Below are 23284 nucleotides of genomic sequence, written 5' to 3'. Positions count from 1 at the left end.
CAGCCACTGTACATTACAGAACCGCCTATCAAACCAGTTAGAGAAGTTCCGTGGTTGAACGCTTTATGTCTTCCCTTAGCACACATTTATTCTACCATGAATCTGGCATTTGATGCTATTGATTTCTTAATTTTTTAAGCTAGTATTTTAGAATTATATAACTTGTTTTTATCTTTTATTCACATTTGTACAGTATCCAGGTGCAAGCACATTAATACAAGTGATTTGACTTTGAGTTTTAGTAATAATCTACATTATAAACACTGAATTACAGCAAAAGACTGCCCAAATGTGCAATATCTTTAACCTAACCATACACATGTATTTTTCCACACTTAAGTGTACTGTACTTCATTGTGGTCAAAGAGGCCTACAGGTAAAGTATCACATTTCACATAGATATAAAACTGAAAAATGCAGTAATCAAATACTATGAAACAGTGTTAGTGTCTATTTTGGTTATTAAGCAACAGTATTGAAAACAGTATTCAATTTTGTACAATTAGACTTTTTATTGATCAGTTAACATCTGCCAGTGTGCTGAAAATTACATTTCTACATCTGCACTGGGAACTGGAAATGAATTAACCTAAAGGACTGCTTTGGGCAGAGTTAGCATTTGTGGACACATAGACATCCTGTGTGGGTGGAGGTCAAAAGATACAGCTGGATGAAGTTCTGTGGTATCTTGCTGAATGCATATGTCCCAGTCCTTTCAAATATGCTCTTCTGTTAAAACAGAGTGCAATTTACTCGCTGACATGTTATTAAGATTCCATATGAAAAGTAAAGTAGCAGATGTATTCAAGGACTGTTGTGAGGTAAATTGTGGTAGCAGACATGTTTTACTTTGTAGTGGCAGAACAGGGTGCAAACAGCAGTTTTGAAGTTTTAGAATTTCCTAAAGCTCTGAGAAATTCTCTGTTGTAGCTGTTAAAATGCATATCTATCTGACCAAAGAAACCAGTTCATTAACATTCTAGAAATGGTGAATCCCTTGGTTTAATTTCTCCAGTCTTTAGGTTTCTAATACCATGAAGGGAATGGAGCCCATTCTTCCTAAGTCAGTATGATTAAAGCGGATGAAATTAGTATTGTTTCAGTCTCTGTTGTTGGCCAAAAGTGCTCTTCGCAGCATCTGCAATGTGTCCAGAATTTACTACTTCTGCAATTCATACAGAGTTGCATGTAGTGGTAGCATGTCTAAATATTGACTGGAAATTCTTTTTTTATGAGACTCATTGCTCCTTCTACTATTGAAACTGTCTATGTATGATTTTTCCACATTGTTCTTGTTTCTGCCTGCATATCTTGATATTTTATGACTTGTCTCTTTGTGAGACACTGTAATCTCTATGTGTAGCAATTTCAGTGATCAATGCTACCTTTGTCTTTTTTCATGGACTATTATATCTGGTTTTCTTTCATCTATTTTTTGAATTGTTGGTTATGTGTGATCCCTTGTAATGTATGGTTCATCATTTTCTATAATGCTTTGTGGTTCATGTTTCCAATGCTTCTCAACTACTTTTGTATTGTAGTGTTTGCACAATCCCCAATGCAAGTCCTGACACATTATTGTGCCTTTCAGTGTACAGGCCCTCTGTCATGAGTATATCACATCAAGCAATAAGCTTTGTGACTGTTTTCAATTATTTTTTACAAAACCTGCATATGCCTGAATCTCTCACATGTTCAATGGATTTTGTACACCAATATGTACATAGCCTATTATCTTGGGCTGCCATTATTAACCTTTCTTCCCTTGGTTTCAACTCACATCTTCATAACCACTCCTGATCAACATGAAGTTGCTCCAGGAGACCTCTATACTTGCCACTATATTTATGACTTTCCACATTTCTTTACTTCTCATCTGATCCTTCTCCTTATATTCTTTTTTTTTTGTTTTGTTTTTTTTGGCACATTCAGTTGCTGCCTGATTTTTGTCTAGCTCTGATTTGATATCCATGCCTGCTTGCCACTTGAATGCTTCTGCTAAACTAAGTAGAGAGAACAATGCTTCTGCTAAACTAAGTAGGGAGACCATCTTAGACTTCCTCTCCTCATGCTGTTTGGATCTGATGAGGTCAGCAGATATGTATGCAGTCCCACAACTGCATATCTATACCTGTAATAAATTTCAAGGAGGCCCATACTACCTTCAGAGCGTGGAATGTATAATATTGGTGTACATTGATTTTTATATATCATTTGATAAGCTTAAAGCATTTTTCTTGTTTTTCTGTCTAACAGATGCAATATCTTATGGGTCCAATCAATCAATCAATCAATCAGTCAATCAATCAATCACACCAGAACTATAAGTTAAAACAGGAAAAGCAAATTAGTTTATAGCTTGGACTTTATTTCTTATGTCTAGGCTGTTTTCAATATTAGCTTTTGTCTTCTAAAGTATTCCTTTATTGGTATTACTTGCATTTGTTCATGTTTTATTGCCAATCCTTCATCACTTTCCAAAGATTTATATACTCCTACCTGCTCAAGTTCCTTTATGTCACATTCCCGTCCTAGACTGATATTTTCTTGGTACTGCAACTATCCTGCTTTAAATGTTGCTTTTGCACATTTATCAAGACCAAATGTCATTCTTATATCAACTGAGAAGATTTTAAACACTTGCAGTTATGCTTTCATCTCCTCATCTGATGAATTATACAATTTTAAGTTATCCACAAAAAGTAAATGAGAAGTCTGTGCAAGTTTCTTTCCTGGGAGCCAAATTGTAACCAAGACCTAGGGTTGCCACCTATCCATTTTTTCAGGACTATCTGGAAATCAAACTGATTGTCCGGTAGTCCGGACAACACTGTACAAACTCTGGTATTCTGTTTCAAGAAAGGAAGCAGACTATTGGAGTTTGTAAAATTGGTGGATTTACTATGCTTTTTTACAGAAATGCATAGTAAATTGGCACAAAGTAGGCACCCAGAAGGGAAAGGGGGGCATTCCCATCAGATGACGTCATGACAATGTCACAAAATGGGCGAACCTGGACAGGAGAGGGGGTGGAAATAGGTGGGGTTACTGGTGATACGAGGGGTGTGGCCTTAGTCCAGTTTTAGCCACAGCAAAAGGTGACAACCCTACCAAGACCTAATCTGTTAAGTAATCAGCTTAATGGGTTAAGGGCAAAACAAAACAACAGCTGTGACAATGAATCACTCTGGAATATCCTCTTTTAAATTTTTATCCCTGGGATAATACTTTGTCCTTTGTCATGACTAAATTGCAAAGTGGTTTCCCACTATTTCATGGTCACTGTAATGTAATCGATCAACATAGAATGTATGTTATACATCTGTAAACACGCCTTCATCCATGAGTGTGGGATACTTTCAAATACTTTTTTGTAATCTGTCCATGACATATTTAGATTCTTCCCCCTTTTTCTAATTCTGTATTATGGTTGTATTTAGCAGCAAATGACGCTTTATTCCATATAACTTTCTTTTGTTACCCTTGTGTTCTATTGCTGTGATGATTGAGTTTTATTCTAAGTGACAATATCTGCATCATTTCCAGTATATAGTTTGTAAATCACTGGAAGGTAAGTTGTTGGTCTATTAGGATGGCTTACAGGTTAAGGAGGAGTATAATTTTTCCTTTTGTTAACCAGGTTGCTATCTGTCCAGGATACTCATATAAGTAGTTCTTACTCAAGGCTAAATCTTCGTGTAAAGATGTTAATACTTTAAACCAGAAGTTAGGTACTGCATCTGGGCCTGGGGTTTTCCAATTTGAAATTTTTATTAATTTTGTTTCAGTTTCTCTGGCCTTTACTTCATCCCATTTCATATCCTGTACATTTGCACTCATTATTTTTTTTAAATTTTTCTGTTGATTCAACATCTTTGTTATGTTCTACAGGGTCTTCATAAATATTTCTCCAAACTGTCTCTATAACTCCTTTTGTGGTGGTGTTTATATTCCTTTTTATTTGTTTCCCAGTTCTCTATAAACCTATTTTTGGGTCACAAATGAATTGTTTATTTTGTACTTTTCCTTTATATTTATCTGCATATCTTCTAAGTTTTTCTGCTTGTGCTGATATCATTCATTTATTATTTGCAATAGTGTATGATAGATCCTGATCTGTTCTGATACGGTGTGTTGCTTTTATCATGGCTGTCTTTCTAAGCCTCTTTTATATTCTTCTAACAGTGTTACTTCTTGTCTTAATTACTTTGTATTTTTCTCTATTTGATGCTTCCTTGATAGCATTTGATTTCTCCCCTTCCTTTCCCTTCTTGCTCTGCATTTTTCTGGTAAGACTTTATCTTTTATTGGTTTAGCTACTCGTTAATATATCTATTTACTTCTATTGCATGTATTTCTGTAATAGTCTTGATTACTGTGTTCATCTGTTTTATCAGACTTCTGACATTTTGGGTCTTATTTACTTTCTGTAATTTATTTCTTCGTCTAGTCATCTGTAGTAAATCAAGCAATTCTTCCCTTAGATCATTTTCTTCTAAATTGAGGTAACATTCTTTGCTCTCTGTTTTCTGCAGGCATTCTACAGAAAGTTCCAGAACATCTTCCTGTGACATATCCTCTTCAACTGCATCCTGGATCGTCCATTACTCCTTCATACTCATTTACCTATCACTCAACAACATTACCTGTGTCAAAGTTGCCACTATTTGCTGCTCCTTCCCTTGCTGTGCAGTTCCAACTGAACTTTTGTACTGGTTTCCTACAGAAAGCTCCACAGCGTCATCATGTGGCAAGTGATCAGATGCTTCCCATTCTACCTCTTTCTCCTCAATTTGGGAACTCCTTATTCCATAATACTGTGATGTTACCAGAGTTGGATTTTCTACAGTAAATATTTCACTTCCCAGGTAATCCATGAATTTCTATGTCTTTAATTTCCCCATTACTAACCCTCTTTTCTTCTTTCCCCCTTTCTTTTCATATTTTTTGTATTGTGAAATTTTCCATATCTGGGTGCCTTTGCACTGTATTTCCCTTCAAATATTGCTGGCGCTGCTTTTTATTGATTAGTTTTGCTTTCTCCTTTTCATAAATATTGAACCATAGCAACTCTCTTTTTCTTTCCCATGTCCACATTTCTTTCCGGATGTCTCCCTCTCCACATTTTTTTCACCTTAATTTGGGGACTCACTGTTCCATTTTACTGTGACATAACTTGTGTTAGACTTTCTACACTAAATCCTTCACTTCACAGGTAATCCATAACTTTGGTTTCTATTTGTTTAACTTCTACCTTACTAATCTTCTATTCTGTATTCCCCCTTTGTATTTTTATTTTTGTATTGTGAAATTGTCCATATCTTAATGCCTTTGCCTGTATTTCTCTTCAAATATCTTTGTAGTTGCTTTTTTTGTACTGATTAGTTTGGCTTTATCCTTTGCGTAAATATTGCACCATATCTGATCTCTTTTTCTTTCCCATGTTCTTATTTCTTTTTTATACTTTTCAAAAATCTCTGGGTTTTATTCTTTTTATTTTCACACTTCTTCTGTTACTTCTTTTTTCCAGGCAGCCCAGAGTTTATTTGTCTATGTAATGCTTTTCATGGATCTGCTGTAGTAATGAAGATACGTTTTTATTTGAAGCTTTTGACAGTTTTTCTGTTTCTTCCCCGATAAGTGACAGGAGATGGATCTAAAGGCAAGCAAATGCAACTTGGCCACTGAGTACTCTGTGTAACCCATTAGTTAAACTTTCTATTGTATAACAAAACAATGCTATCAGCAGTACGGTTCTCTTTAGTCTACTGCTGTTGCTATGAACTTAAAAATGAGTAGCCATACCACAAGTTGATGAATAGATATCTGGACTCAAAACTGTCTTCCAGATTAAATGAAAACAAGTTATGTCTTCCATACAAAAAAACATCAGTAATAGGCTATTTCCCACTTCCACTGAAATTCAGGGATTATGGGAACAGCAAGTGGACTATTAGTGCTGGGGTAATAATGAATCCCCCTTTGTCACATGTTCTCACATTTGGGAGATTGGTATGTATATATCTATATCTATATAGCTGTATATATGGGTGCCAGTGACGTGTTCAAATGTGTGTGAAGCTGACAGCTGCCTAGTTGATTGTGTATGGTCGACTAGGCAAGTGATGATGACAGGTGTGGGAGATCACACATATCCAGGGATTTTGAAATTTGCCATTACCCTGTGTTTGTGAGATCTTGGAGCTAGTATATATAATTAGCAGGAGGTGTGGGGGGTGCAGTAGGGATTGCTTCATTCAAAAAATTATGTTTTATTAAAAAAAAAAATAAACTCAGAAACATCTATGTCCCTGGCTTTCTAACTTTGATGAGCACCATTCTGGCTACTGGTCCTCATGCACCCACTAAACAAGGAGAAAAAGGTTTTCAAAAACTGTCTGTGCTGAAGCATCTCCCAATCAACATCATTCTTTCAATTATAATTAGTCCATATCACAAAGAACATCTGAATGTCATGATTTCCATGGTATAATGAAACATCAGTTATTCTACTTCCTAAAGTTAAAAATGATGTATAAACATGAAGCCTCAGAGTCACTATACATGTGAGTTGACATTAGCTTTCATTTCCTGCAGTCATTATCTCCATATGACTCTGCCTAATGGTTCCATTACCTATTTCTGATTAACCCATTTGTTCCATGGGGAAAGGGCCAGGCAACCCTGGGCTAAGTGAGAGCTTTATGTCCTATTCATTCCAGCCAAGGATGCACTACTGGCCCATCTATCCATACAGTGAGGTGGGTGGCAGGGAGTGGGCCAACTTGTGGATGTTAAGGAGCAGCCTCCCCTTGGAGCCCATTTTCCTTAGAGGCCCTCTTGGGCTCCATGATTCTAGATACCCTGGGGAGGTGTGCATACCTCCACACACATACACAAAACACACACATCATTAGGCTACTTCATGTACTATAATACTACAAAATTACAACATTTGGAAGTTTTTGCTCTGTAGGCTCATGCTTCATGGGTGCAACACACAGTGCTTCTGCTAGACCATAGCTGTGTCCTCACCTCAGGATGGGCAAGCTGGCAGAGGTTGCTCAGTCTCACTCTCATCATCCCGTCCTTTTCAGTACCCATGTATATGAGCAAACACAAGTTACCTAAGTCATAGTCAGGTCTTCATCCATCTTCGTTAGTGCTGGGGACAGTACCATATTTAATTTTTATGCAAAATTTAAACAAAATTAATTAAAATGTAAACAAGCTATTAACTCATCAGCCAAAATACATGTTAGCAACTGTAAGCAATTTGTAGATTTTCTTCATGGATGGTCACTGCAGTAGTAAATTTTAACATTTGAGTTTATCCACAGTATTCACTTGTCTTGTTTGACCAGAAGTGAAAAAGTAGTATCTTCCCTGTGAGGTTCAGTCTTGCTCTGGCTAGTATGGACTGACACATGTATGCATGAAGCTTCTTGGGTAATAATGGAGAATTATGAACCTTGCTAGTGCATTTGTACAGCTGGGCAAATGTTACAATAGTAGCATTGCTTGACAGCTGTCACTGTGGCATTCTATCAGTTTCTGGATATCAGAGAAGTTAATTTCATTTGTAAGGACTTTTGTCATCCCCTTAACTCACCTCTCCATTTTTTTAAACTCCTTTATTAAATTATCACTTAAGACATAGGGACACATACATTAATATGAAAGAAAACAAGTTATATTGATAATTGTTATAGTCATGCATTTTACATTACATATACGTTTTCTTTCTAACAATTATTCTTTACAACATGTATGCAAAGCTATGTGAAATACTTATCATGGAACTAATCAATAAGGACATAGTGAACCTTCAAACACTGAACCTGTCTCAGTTTGGATTCATCAAGGTTAGGTCAAGCTTACTCAGTCTTGTGGACAGTACAGACTGCATACCTTGACATAGCCAAAGCTTTTGTCATACTCCCTCACTTAGAATTAATTGGGAATAAAAGCCTGTGTCATCTGCTGGATTGCCAACTGACTCACAGATAGGGCACAGGAAATCAAAATAAGGGAAATTACCTCCACAAAGAGACCAGTTACCAGTGGAGTCCACCAGGGTTCTTTGCGGAGACCTCTCCTGTTTGATATCTACCTTTCTGAAGTAAAGGCCAATACCAAAGGGCTCTGGCTGACTAAATTTGGAGATGACTGCAAGCTAGGAGCAGTCATTGAATCCCCATATGTCTTAGCCATCCTGCAGCAAGGCTTGTCCCAAGTAAATAACTAGTGTCAAAATCATAGACTGAAACTAAATGTCAAAAAATGCATTATTGTATCTTTATGAAAGTTATCTACCCTTGGGAACTACCTCATTGACAATACAACTTTAAAATTTGCCCAGTTGTTCAGGATTTGGGAACATATGGGGATAGTGACCTATCTTTCAACCAGTATGTGTCCATTGTCACAAAAAAGTCCTTCTATATTGCACAGCTTATAAATAAATGGATTTTGTCTTTCTCTGGGGATGTCATTGTCTCCCTTTACTCAGTCCTAATTAGCCCAGTCCTAGAGTATAATGCATGTATCTGTCCAGACACATACAACAACTGGAATGCCTCAGAGGTACCTTACTAAAAGGATAGAAAGCCTAAACAATATGTCTTGTATAGACCAACTCAATACCCTGTCACTATGCTCGATATCCTATAGACCTGTGTCTGACATACAAGCCATCCTCTGACCCAGTACTGATTAATTAATTGCTCATCATCAAGTCAAATTGCATCAGAAATACTCAGTCTAGGTATCTAAACCTGTTCTGCAGCATCAACAGAATGGTTTGGCAGGACTGTTATATCTCACAGAGGATACTGCTGCTCTGGAATGGACTCCCCATCCATGTAAAACAAAGCTCATTCCTGTCCTTGTTCAAGAACTATTTGGATCTACAGATGTGAAACAGAAAATGTGCCCCAGAACTGCCCCATGTACTACTAATCTACAGTGGCAGTTCCTAAATGCTTTATCCCATGCATGGGTCCCCTCAAATTATCTTTGGTGTAGATCAATATGTGCATATGTACCTTTAAGAAGCTATCCAAGGACTTGCACAAGTGCATAAATACTGAACACGTGCAAGCCTGACTGTCATTTTGTAGTTAGCTGTTGAGATGTAAGCATGTATGTATGTAAGGTCTGTCTGTTAACTAGTTTGTTCATATTTTATGATGTTGTTATCCATCCTGATGTGTTTCTGTGTATTAAAGCATCCAAAATGAAACCCATAGCATTCTTGTTATATGTGTTAGAGATGAACAAGTGGCATATGATATGATCCCAGTTATACTTATCAGGGCTAATATACAATTACTGACCATGTGATGGGTAAGGGCAATCTATAACCAATGGGATAGGTTAGTTTGAGCACCAAAAGGGAAACTGCATAGGCTTAAAATGTCATACAAAGGCAGCTAACCTATTACCTACCTATGAATCTATAAACCAATGGACATTGCATAAATTGTTCAATCCCTGCCGTCCCTTAAAACCTACTCCTTCTGAACATTATTCTGCATGTATTGTTTCCACAAATTCCATTTATTTCTATTTAATTGTCTCATTCCCTTTTTATAAATATCACACCTCTAGTTCTTTTATCTCATTTAAAATACTTAATAATTCAGTTATAGTTGATTTCAGTTTTGATTTCAATGTTCTAGTATTTGCTTTTTTGGCAACCAATAACATTATATTTAGTAAGGTCTTATGATGTATAGGCAATTCAGATCCAGTTTCCCAGCTCAAAAGAATGGTTTCTTTCATTACAGCCATTTTCTCCTCTAACATCTCTAACAGAGTACTCTGTAGGGAATTTTTAAAATTTGCCAACTCTTTCTACTCACAAAACATGTTCCCAGTTACCTCTTTTTTCCATCATATCTCCAGCATTTGCTATGTACCTGAAGAAAAATTCTCTGATGTCTGTTTGGTACGTATAAATACCCATGCCAACGCTTCCAAGCAAAAATACTAAATCGTGTGGACTCTGTTTTTTTACTTGGGAGCCATACAGCTGTCCTCCTTTTGTTCCCGTGTAAATTGCTTTTCCTGTTTCTCTTTTCTAATCTCCTCTGACTGATTCTTAGTTACCATGCAATAAACATAACCTGCCAATTATCCTCTATTAACAGCAACTTATATGTTACTCATCTAAAAACTCTACCAGAGCTGCTCTTTCACTTAGCACCATACCTCTCAATCTCTTAGAGCAAGAAATCTGGACAAAGTCTAAACTAAAAAATTGGGACAGATTTTAAATATTGCTTTTATAAACTTAGAAAAATGTTAGAATAACATGGTTTGTGTTTGCTTACATTTTTTGATGATATAAACTCTGAAATTCAATTCTATGTCATTATTTAGTAATTTCAGTCCTCAACCGATTTACCAGAAAACCACAAATTTTATGAGTAACAGACCAAAATTATGAGACAAAAATCTGGACATTCTGCAAAAATTTGGAGAGTTGGGAGGTATGCTTAGAAATCCCCTATCTCTTTCTTTTTGCTTATACTCTGATATTGATCCCTGAGTTGGAAGGCAGCATCTAACCTGCAATTTAAACTTCTACTTGGCCTCATCCCATTCTATTACATTTCCATCTCTAGTTATTTGCTCCCAAAACCTTGGTTCCTTTGCCAGTTTTATACAGTAAACCCCATCTTGCCTACTTTGTATACCCCTACTTGCAGTCATTCCTATTAGTAGAATCTCATTTCTCCATTCCTGTGTTGGCTTAGTTCTTAGAATACTTTCTGCAGCTTTATGACTATAATATTTGGTATGGTTGTTGTTAGTCTCCTTAGGGATATGCATCCAAAATCATACTTTGCTCTTATTTCTTGAACTTCCCTCCTGTTTCATAATCATCCCTTTCCACTTTGATTTATAACCTTCTGCTTGCAATATTTATATGAGCCTAAATTGCATATCTCTATAGTATCCATTTGAATCAGGTAATACTAAACCCCCTTATTCTAATGAGAGCATCAATTTTTAAACACCTTTATTAAATATCACTTAAGACATAGGCACACATACATTAATAGAAAAAAATAATATTTTTCCCATTTACACACATTATACATTATATGTTTTTAGTTTTTTATAACAACAGTATTTCAGTCTGATATTACATAAACCATTCAGTTCCTGCCTTCCATTAAACCTCACTCTTCCTCCTCCTGAACATTATTCTGTATGCATTGTTCACACAGATTCCATTTATTTCTATGTAATTTGCTTCTTCCCTTTTGTAAATATTCCTCTTACAGTTTGTTCAACTCTTTTACAATATTCATATTCCAAACACAATTGGTTTATATTTTGATTTCCATTTTCTTGTAGTTGCTGTTTTGGCAGCCAACAGAATTAAAGCTAACAAGGCCTTACTATGTTTATTCATCTCAGATCCTGTGTCCTAGTTCAAAATATTTTTCCTTAATTACAGCAATTGCTCCAATAATTCAGTACTCTCTAGGGATTTTTTTAAAACTCATTGCACTCCCAAAAACATGTTGTCAGTTTCTACTTTCTTCCCCATCACACCTCCATCATTTGCTAACTGCCAGAGAACAAATATTCAAAGTCTGCTTGGGTTATAAAAATACCTAAGCAAACACTTCCAAGGAAAAGTACTAAACTTTCTGGGTTTTATTGCATAGTCAGGAGCCACATATATGTCCTCCCATTGTTCCCTTGTAAATTGCTTTTCCAGTTTCTCTTCCTAATATTTTCTAACCTCCCATGATTGATTCTTATAGTTATGTAATATTTTAAATGCCCTACTGATTATTCCCCTTTTTAACAGCAGGTTGCATTCTAGATTAGACTATAAACTCTGTCAGTGCAGGTATTTTACTTAGCATTCTCCTATCCCTTTCTCTTTGCCTGTACTCTGATATCAATCCCTAGTAAGGAAGGAAGACTCCAGTCTGCAGTCCAAATATCTTTTTGGCCTCATCCTACTCTATTACATTTTCCTGTCTCATTATTTGCTCCAAATACATTGGTTCCTTTGACAGTTTTCTCCAGTAAATCCCCCACACCTAATTTCTGTACCCCTACTTGTAGACATCCCTACTGGAAAAATCTCCTTTCTCAATTCATGTGTTATCCTAGTTCTTAGAATACTTTCTGCAGCTTTATGAATATAATATACCATATGGTAGTTATTATTCTCCTTAAGGATCTGCATCCAAAATCCCACTCTTTACTTATTTATTGAACTCCCCTTCCTGCTTCATTGTCATCTTCTTCCACTTTGAATTATAACCTTCTGCTTGTATTATGTATATGAGCCTTAACTGTGTATCTTTAAAATATCCCTTCAAATCATGTAATGCTAAACCACTTTGTTCTACTAGAAGAATCACATTATCTCACTTAATGCTTGCCCTATTTCTCTCCCAGATAAATTCCTTCAACTCTTTATTAATTACTGGCCACAAAATTTCCTCTGGTTGCTAAAAATATGTCTGACCTGTATATAAAATTAAAGGGACTAAAAGCATTTTCACTTCTTATACTAACCATATCCATAAATAAGAGCTTCCAGTTTCTCACTTTTTGTATTATCTTTTGTTTAGTCCCCTCCCACATATCCTTGTCTGCCATAACAGAAGACTTTTTAATCTATACTCCTAAATACTTCATCTTATCATATAACCATATGGGTATTGCTGAACCAAGTCACGAGTGAGCACATAATTTATAGCTAATGTCTTTGTTTTTCTTGATTAATTTTATATCCTGAAAGGACTAGAAACCATCTCAAAATGTTCCACCACACTGAGATGTCATTTTTTGGATTTATCAAGTACAAACTAATATCATCTGCAGATAAAGCCAACTTTTCTTGATTACTATGTCAATTATAACCTTGTATTTCTGAGACCATTAATTTCTTTGCCAGTAGCTCTAAATATAAAGCAGATATCAAAGGGGAAAGAGGACAACCCAAACTGGTTCCTATGTTCAAACACAACTTATCGCAGAAGAGCCTTTCCATTGCTTCTGAGCCCTTGTATATCCTCCTAATTAACCTTATTATTGTATCAGGGGATCCACATGCTCCCTTTGCCCTACTCATAAAATCTTAGCCTAGTTTTACAAATGCTTTCTCAACATCAAAACCCAACTAAAACAGCAGCATTTTATTATATTCTGATTCTCTCTGAATCATCATTTCTCTATTAATGTTGTCACATATTTGCCTCCACTCCGGATAACCACTTTGAGACATGTTTATCAATTTTGTCAGCAGCTTTGTCATTCTTTTAGCTAGTATAGACATAAACACTTTCTAATCATGGTTGAAAATTGACCTCGGTCTATATGAGGTTGGGTCTAATGGGTTTTTACCCTTTTTGGGTAATACAGCCACCTCAACCTTCTTCCAATGTGCTAGTGCTTCCCCTCATTTTAAAATACTATTAAACAAAGTCTTCCAGATCTTTATCAGTTTCTTCCCCCCTAACTTCTAAACTTCACAGAAAACCATCTGCTCCTGGAGACTTCCTTCCAGATTCATGGTACATCACTGTTTTATCTCACTGCCTATCTTTACATAAAACTAAATTATGAAATGTTTTATTAAATGCATTAAAGTATTAGGGCTTCTGGGAAGGGTATGATCTCTTATTAATTTCTCATTAATTCAAACAATATTTTGCACAGAACTGCTTGTTGTTGTACCTTTAATTTATTCATTTCCCTCAGCAAAGAAAACTCAGAACTCTTAAGATTAATTGCTTGTTCCTGCAGGCAGCTTGTCTTCTTGTAAAAGTAGTCAATAATGATGTTAGATTAGGGACTTCCATTTTAAAGTAGTTATTAGGCATTACACAAACTAAAAGGTAAAATAGGACTAGAAACATAGTGTCAGAATTGTATTTCATTTATGCATACATTTAAAAAAAACAGTTAAGCAGAAGGAAAGATCAACCTTACTGGTCAGGCATGAGAGATAACAGTTCCCAATGGAAGGCTACAACTGTTCTTTTTCTGTTCTCTTTCTCAAGGGAAGAATCAAGGGAATGTTAGATAATGGGACAGCTAGACACCTACAAGACTGTAAAACAAGACAAGGTCTGAAAACCAAGGCTAAGGATGCATGTAAAGCATTACAGGCATTTGGTATTATTAAAATATATTTCAGATACAGTTAAGAAAGTCAGTTAGTTCACCTGACATACAGAAAAGATTAAATATCCAGCATTTCAGAAAGGAAGCTACAATACAGTCGCTCAAGCCTGAGTGCAGAAGACAAGTCAAATAAAGACTATTTCAGTTTACATTATTCAGGACAATCAGAATATATATGCAGAAATCTTGGATATATTTAGCAGCACTATTATTACTAACCAGCATCCCAGCATTTCTACAGAATGTTATTGTTTATCAGCAGTGTTAATGAAGACAGTATTCAGATAGTGTGAGCATCTAATAAAGTCTTAATAAATGAACTACAGTATTAGGAGAATTCATTCTGAAAAGTACACAAGACTTGGCCCATAAAGGAGAGACTGGCACCTGTTAAGCATGACTCTGGGTAATTAACAGATAAAGACTTTTATTCCAGTCTCATTTCAGTTATTTCCAGTTAATTTCAGTATAGTACAGTCTCATCAATTATTTCAATGGTTAGCCACTATGAATGGGGTAAAACTATTAAAGTAAGTCTCAAAACTCCATAGCAACCTTGCATTAGTAGTCAGACCATGTGTTCTACAAAAAAATCTTCAGAATAGCAGTGTTTCATTTAACTACATGTGTTCTACAGAGCAAACTATGAAACATCAGTGTTTTCATTCCAAGCAACCTTATCAGTGCTACATGTACCTGTGTTCATTTGGAACACTACTTCAGAACTTCAACAGACACAAAAGTTTTTAGTGTAGCAGTCAGCTTAACTTCAAGGTTTCATTAACAGTTTACAGTAACACTTTTTCCAGTCTTTTAGTAACTACAGCAAATGTTTCATAACAGAGTTTTTGTCAGCACACCAGTGTTTTTCCATAACTTAAGACTGTGAACTCCATGCAGAATAAGCCAGAAATTATGACACTACAGTTTCACATTACAGAGGCGAGCAGACCTTTCAGTAAGACACCACTAATAAACTTCATACAGAAAACTGCCAGGACAGACAACCTCTACATACACTAATTGCAGCTGTTAGACAAACTGCATAGCACCATTGTTTACTTCAGAAAAAGCTTCAAAGAACTTCAACAGACCAGCACTAAATCAAAAAACTTCAGTAGTGTTCCGTCAGAACATTAAAGACATTAGCCAGTTAAAAAATTTCAAGTTTCCTTTGTGTCATCTCACAGCCAAGAAGCAAGAAAAAGATTTAAAAAGCTGCAGATGACAGGACACATTCTTCCAGAATTGTAAAGTTATTTAAGACTTTATCTGCACTTTTTAGTTAACTCAATACAGTTTAAATTCATCAGTAAAAGTAATTTGCATACCTAGTAAACATGTCAAGTAATACTTCTACAGTTAGAACATCGCTAAATGTTTGGTTTAAAGTTAAAAAGTGGGTAAAGCAGTCTAAAAAAACTGTGTTCCAGAAATGTTCTTTTAAAATTAAAGGTTATTAATTCAGGAATGTTAAATATTTAAGCAGGCCACAGCAAAGCATTTGCATAATGAGTCAGCTTCTATCAGTGTAGTTTCAGACTTAAATAACACAAATATGTTTCAGCACATACAATTCAACATACAGAGTTAAGTTGTGGTACTGTTTTGAATACAAATGTTCAGAATGTAATACATTCTTGTTTACATGTAATTCTAGGTACAGAGTTAAGTACCAGTATAGTAAACAAAGACAAAAACATCAGTGTACAAGCCAGTGCAAATATTGCACTGTGGGGAGATAATATACAGACTTCATTGCAAACTACTGATTCAGAGCAAAGTAAAGAAATAATATATTCCATAGCTAGAATCAGTGTTGTTGCTAATTCTATAACAAAGGATTTTCAGCTCATCTATAAAGGATGTGGCAGTCCAGTACCAAACCAGAGCATTTATCTGTCATTGTTTAAGGTTAAAAGAAATGGCAATATTTCATTGTTTACAGAAAAATTATGGAATAATGTACTGATTAATATAGACAAATCAATTTCAGTTACACATAGATCTTTATTAGAGGACAAATGCAGTTTTGTCAGGATTTAAAGGGTCAAAGATTACAACAGACAGTTCAAAGTGTAACAGCTCCGTATTAGGTATGAACATGTATTTGCATTATATACTGTTTTAGACTTCAGTAATAAGATTTTTGCAAATGTACAGAGTTTGAAAATGTGGTTACGACAGAAACATGTAGATTTATGGTTAAAAGATGAAATAAATTCCAGTTTAGCTGACACAGCTAAAATGCTGAGAAAGATATATTGGGTGTGGCCAGTTAGGAAAACAAGGGTAACCGTATGCATCTATGTTGTGTAAGGTATATCAGAAATGAGTCAAGTTAATTCGCAGAATAAAGGGTTTACAATTACAGATTTGGCAAATGAATTTTTTGTGTTATTGTTTTGTTTAGCAGTCATTAGTTAAGAGCTTTGTATTAAAGTGTTGCAATGCATAAACAATATCTTAATCTACTTCTTCTTTCGGCTTTTTCCCGGTTAGGGGTCGCCACAGCGGATCACCTTGTCCACACATTGAATGGCAGTGGAGTTTTACGGTGTTGAGTTGCCAGCCCGGCGCCCAACCTTCCACAGAAGGCACACTCACACGCACACCTAGGGCCAATTTAGAGTGTCCAATCCACCTGCAGCATGTCTTTGGGATGTGGGAGGAAACCGGAGCACCCGGAGGAAACCCACGCGACCACAGGGAGGACATGAAGACTCTGCACAGAAGGCACCCCAGCCGAGGATCGAACCGGAGAACCTCTTGCTGTGAGGCAGCAATGCTAACCACTGCACCACCGTGGCCGCCCTCATAAACAATATCTTAATACAGAGGCAAAAAAGCATTTACAAATATTAAATAATGTTTTGTTAGTTTACAGAATGTAAAAGTCAATGCTACATTGTAAAAGTGACAGTACAGTCAATAGTTCAAATCCTATGCATAAAAACAGTACATCATAAATATTATGTGTCAATAAAGCCACAGGTTCAACTCTTATGTTAGGAAGAATAGACAAACTTCTGGAATCAGATCAGTTTAAATCTAGTAATAAATGTATTTATGTAATCAGTTTAAAATTGTATATATTTCATAAAGAAATTGCACTTTACCAAGCACACCAGATCAGATTACAGCCATATTAGCAAACTGAATTAAGGACAGTACTGTATGCCACAAGGCAGTATGGTAAAAATCAATTTAATTCATTTGCAGTTTTTTACTATTTATCCATGAAAATTGTAGACAGTAATGATACATTTTTGCAGCATTCAGTAGCAGTGAAAAATTAAATGATGTTAGCTAAAGAAACGGTTATGGTAAGACAATGGGTGAAGTTTAATTCACAGAACAGTATGTTAGAATCTGAGGGTCACGAGAGTAAATGTAAAAAGTTCAACAGTTAAGATTCATTTTATACAGGTGCAGAAATGCACAATGTTAAATTACTACTTTAGTTTCTTTAAGGTTATCAGTTTGCTTACAGACTTGCAAAAGTTTATTAGCAGCAAATGTTTATTTCATGTAGAAAAATGTAAATAAAGTCAGGGAAACAAGCAGTGCTATCCGTTTATAATTGTTAAAGATGCAAATGTTATTTTAAGGACATAGCACTAAATACAATCAAGAACTTTAGCCTCCCAGCTTTGCACAAGAAATGAAAAGAAGAGGTTTAAAAGGCCTAACTATAAAAAGGACACTGACTTTAAAGAAGGTCTTCCTTTACCTCATCAGTGACTGGGACAATGCATAATAAAATTTGCCAAGAGCTATGGTGCAGAGGTTGACTATGTATTTATATGTTCATAGGTTTATAGGTAGGTACTAGGCTATCTGCCCGAAGGCATTTATAAGCCTAGCCAGAATGTGTTGGCTTTTGCCACCCCCTTAGATTATTTCACTGTGCCTCTGTCCAGCAGAGCCACTGAAATGATCTCTGGGGTAAACTTTCTGTTTCCCATCCACTCATCAAGGTTTCTCTTGAAGAGTGCGAGCGAGGAGCTCTGCCTAATGTAGATTGGAATCTTGTTCCAAAGCATGGGAAGTCTCTGGGACAGGAATCTATCCCTCCAGCATGTCCCATTTATTGTTTTAGTGAGGTTTAGACCCCCTAGAGTGTGTGGCTCGAGGGGATAAGGTTTTCTTTAGGTGGAGCATGTCCATCAATTCTGGGTTGGACATGGCCTTGTATGTCAGGCAGAGATCACCTCTGAGCAGGCGGTATGCAACCGAGTACAGCTGGAGTTTCTTCATTCGAGCTACATAGGGCATCTGTTTAAGGCCAGTGATCCTCTAGGTGAGGTACTTCTGTAGTCTTTCCAGCTGTTGCAGGTGTCTTGTACGGTACATCCCGAATGGGGCATTGTACTCTATGATGGGTCTGATGAGTGATGAGTAGAGGGGCACAATAACCTCTTTTGATCTGGATGCAAACCCTTTTGTGATTAAGTGGGCCACATAGAAGGATTTTCTAACCACTTTGGTAATGTGATTATCAAAGGAGAGATTACTATCTACTTGGGTCCCCAGATCCCTTATTACGTTTTCTGTATTTAGGGGACTACCACCTATGTGGTAGTTTGTAGGTACTTTGTTATTTCCAAAGGGAATAACTATGCACTTTTTGGCATTTAGCTTGAGGCCATGACTTTGACACCAGGTATCCATCTCAGTGAGACCCTTTTGTAGGATGTCTGTGTCAGCTGGTGAGTCAAATATAGCCCCTAGTTTGCAGTCGTCTGTGAACTTGTTCAGCCATAGTCCTCTTGTGCTTGTCTGTACCTCTGAGAAGTATATGCCGAACAGGAGGGGTCCTAGGACTGAGCCTTGGGGAACACAACTTGTAACCGGTTTAGAGTCAGACCTAGCTCCCGCAACTCTCACCATGTGGGTTCTGTCCGTGAGCCAATTGGCAACCCATCTTGTGACATAGGAATTTCAGTTATTTCTTCAATGTTTGTTTAAAGTTAAAATGTGTGAGTTAAAGCAAATATGTATGTTTTCAGTTATATAACAGTACTAGTTTCAGTTTATGTTTTTATGATTGCTCAGGCAATACTGACAAAATATATTAATAGTTTAGTCTCCAGAATATAACCAGATCAGATTTTAGTTTATTTTTTTATCTGTGTTCAGGTAACACTGTCAAAATGTTCTAATGTTTTCAGAAAATTGTACAACAGTACTAGTTTTCAGTTTATCTATGTGTGACGGTCATGCCCTGGCCCAGCAATCAAGGCACCTCAATCCTCACCACTAACACCAGGGAGGTTGTCTTCTAGAAGTGGAAAGGATAACTAATACACACAGTAAAGTACAATTTCCCTAAGTGCACACAGAGATCACAGTCATTCTGGGGCTGGTTGCTCCTTTGCTCACAAGGTCCCCAATAAGACTCCCCACTGGCACAGCTATAGGGTCCAGGTCTCAGCCTAACTGGGCAAGCTAAAACCTCCAGTACCCTCTCTGTCCAACCAGTGCTTTGTGTCCCTGCCAAATAGCTGACACAACACACACACACTTTGAGATAAGTATTTATGCAACTTCACAGACACTCCTGGGAAAGGCTGACACAGATTCTCCAACTGTGCCCCTTTACCCAGACTATATGGTAGTAATTACTGCCACCACCCAGTTAACAATATCAGCTACTAAAAGGCCCTTAAAAGGGTGTCCAATAATTACTGTGCAATATTAATATCAAATGGTAGTATGACTAACATTCAAGGCATACTTTAGATTGGCCTATTACAATAACCTCTATAAATATGCCATGCACTCTAGAGCTTATCTCTACACAAATCAGCCACAGGTAGAAGGTTTTAAAAATATTTAATAATAAATAATTAAAACACAAGACAAAACTACTACACCACAGAGATATCTAAGAGTTCAGAGATCACACAGAAACTTAAAATAGTACAGTAGGACAGGTGTGATTTCAAAGAAAAATACCTAATTAATCTTTACTAGCTTTAACTATTTCTACAAGAAATCATAGTGCTAAAACTTACATGTGAGCATAAGGCAGAGTGCTAATAAGTGGGATATCCAGATCAAAATGCCCCATAGTCTTTTGTGAGAAATAGTATTTAAACATTTCTCACAAACATGTCTCTAAGGCCCTCCCAAAATAACATCATTTTTGACACTTAGGTTTTCCCAGTATTCATATTGCATCATCTTAACACCTGGTTTGAGTTCTCAGGTCACAAACTGCATTATTTAGCAATCTAACACCTCCTCAGAAACTTACAACAATACAAGGCATTTGACATATACACTCTAGCAGAAACCAGAGCAATAAAACACATTCCACATCTAAATTCTGGTCATAAACTTTAGTCTTAAAACAATGGGCATGAAATCTTCATCCAGCCACCCTGGAGCTGAATTCTAACATGAAAGGGTACAACATGCTTCACTGGGCCAGTAGAGTGCAATGTCATCACATATTTTGCAGTTCTACATTTCACAATATTCTTTTACATTCAAGAAAACATGCCTGTATTTTACATTTATTTACAAATGCCAGAATTATATATCAAATTCTATTTGACTAGGCTGGCAGCCTTCGTCCATCTTTCCCCAATCGTCACATCTATTCCTCCTGGGGAACTCAAGTTTTTCAAGTGCCCGTTGAGAAACATCGCTTGAAAGTGGCAGATCTATCTGGGTGTACCTCACCCCATTCCCTGTCTTGAGAGCCCATCTGCATTGGCATTGCTACTCTTACTGTGGTGCTGCACTGACATATCATATGCTTGCAACCTAAGAATCTACCTTAGCAACTTGGCATTTTGCTTACTGGCTCTGTTTAACCATGTTAGAGGGTTGTGATCTGTCATGACAGCGAATTTTCTTCCATACAAATAAGGCTGAAGTTTTTGTAGTGCCCACGCTATGGCTAGACATTCCTTTTCTACCGCTGCATAGCATTCCTCCCTGGGTTGGAGCCTATGACTGAGATAAACCACTGGGTGCTCTTCTACCTCTGAAGAAATCTGGCTATGTACAGACCCCACCCCATAGTTTGAAACATCCACCTGCACAACAAAGTCTTTGCTGTAGTCTGGACTGGCTAACACAGGGGTCCTCCCAAAGCTTTCTTAAGCTTCTGAAATGCTGGCTTACATGCTGGGGTCCACACTAACTTATCTGGCCTGTTCTTCCTTGCCAGGTCTGTGAGGGGAGCAGCTATGGTACTATAATTGGGAACAAACTTTCTGTAGTACCCTGCTGTCCCTAAGAATGCCCTCACCTACTTTTTGGTAACAGGAGCAGGCCATGCCTGAATAGCTTCCACTTTGGCAGGTTCAGGCCTTATTTTACCACTCCCCACTCTATGTCCTAGGTAGGAGACCTCTGCCATACTCACCTGACATTTGCTTGGCTTAATGGTCAACCCTGCCCTCTATAGTCTGCCCAGCACCTCCCTGACATGCTGAAGGTGCTCTTGCCAGGAATGGCTGTAGATAGAAATATCATCAATGTAAACAAGGGCAAACCCTCCTGCTCCTGCTAAGATATGATCTACCAGCCTCTGAAAAGTCACTGGGGCATTCTTCATCCCAAAGGACATCTTTGTGAACTCATAAAAGCCAAAAGGAGTCACAAAGGCTGACTTCTGTCTAGCACTGGGAGTCAACGGCACCTGCCAGTAACCCTTGGTAAGATCAATGGTTATAAGCTAAACCAACAATATCAATTTCCCTGGCGATGGAATCAAAGTATCTGGAATCAGTTTGAAGTTTGCGTATAAATAGACTTTATTATAGTTTGTTAAGCGCTTTCATCTAACAGTAACTAGATTTCCTCAGAACAAATGACTGCCTTTTGGCTAACAATATATATAGAGTGTTTAATCAAATAATTAACCAATTTAATTAATCAATTTCACAACATTTTAAAGTGCTAATGCAATAAAAACCTTGGTAATACTGTTAAAACTTATTTAAAATACATACTCTAAATAAAAAACACATGTTGTATGAACAATTCATTGCATTTCCACATGTCTATAATATTATACATCCTATATTTTTGTGTATTTGTATGTATAAACCATACATGTGTATAGATATATATTTTTTATGTATATAAATAAATATTAAACAAATGCATATTAATAATAACAATCATTTCTAGTAAAATCATAAAACTGATGTGAGGAACCTTTACCCTTCTACAATATGTGGGGCTTAATAACAAATGTGGGGCTTAATAACAAATAAAAAGTCCAAATGAAGTGACAAACAGCTTGTGTAACATTTACCATACCCCTTTATTTTAATGTCTTAATATAATATACTATGTAATGTACTACCTACCAGTCTACCTGTCATGAACCAAGATAGGCTTCACTGATATATGATCATTTAGTCCTGGTGGAGAAGATGCATTTAGTTTTATTTGCCATCTGGTCTCTAACTCTCCCAGTTTTTTCCTAATGTTTCCTCCTCTAGGGTTCACTGTGGCTATATCTAATATGGCAAAATAAAACATTTTACAACTAGTGCTTTCTTGCAAATGTCTCCACAGGGCATTTTTGGCATCTTTCTTTTTAATACAATAATAATGATCATATATCCTTTGCCTTAAAGTCCTATCTGTTTTTCCAACATAGTAACAATGACAATTGGCACACATAGCTAAGTACACTAAATGGGTAGTTCTACAATTTCCTTTCCTAAAACGTATTTCTGTCTTCGTAACATTTTCTAATTTTATAGTACAGTCTAAACATATGTACTTACACTGATTACATGTGCCACATTTTGTAGTACCCCTCTTTTCTCTTCCATTGTTACCTGTTTTTATTTTCCTTTCTAGTTCCCACTTTAAATTGTTTCCATTTCTAGATACAAACCGGGGAATGTCTCCCACTACTTCAATAGTGTTTTTATCCATCTTTAGAATATTCCAATTCTCTTTCATAATTCTTTTTATGTCTGTAGTCCAGGGGGTGTACTGCAGGATACAAGCTCTGGTATAATCAATGTCTATCTCCCTATTTTCTGCTCCTGACTTTTGCATGTTTGTCAGGGATCCTTTTCCTAATAGGGGTACAAATTTATTGCCCCATTCATTTAATACATAACTAGTCACA

The sequence above is a fragment of the Protopterus annectens genome, chromosome 3.part1 (genome assembly GCF_019279795.1).
Source record: "Protopterus annectens isolate FY-2018-M chromosome 3.part1, PAN1.0, whole genome shotgun sequence".
In the NCBI taxonomy this organism is placed as follows: Eukaryota; Metazoa; Chordata; order Ceratodontiformes; family Protopteridae; genus Protopterus; species Protopterus annectens.
The sequence above is the reverse complement of the archived record's forward strand: the minus strand, read 5'-3'. Positions refer to the sequence as shown.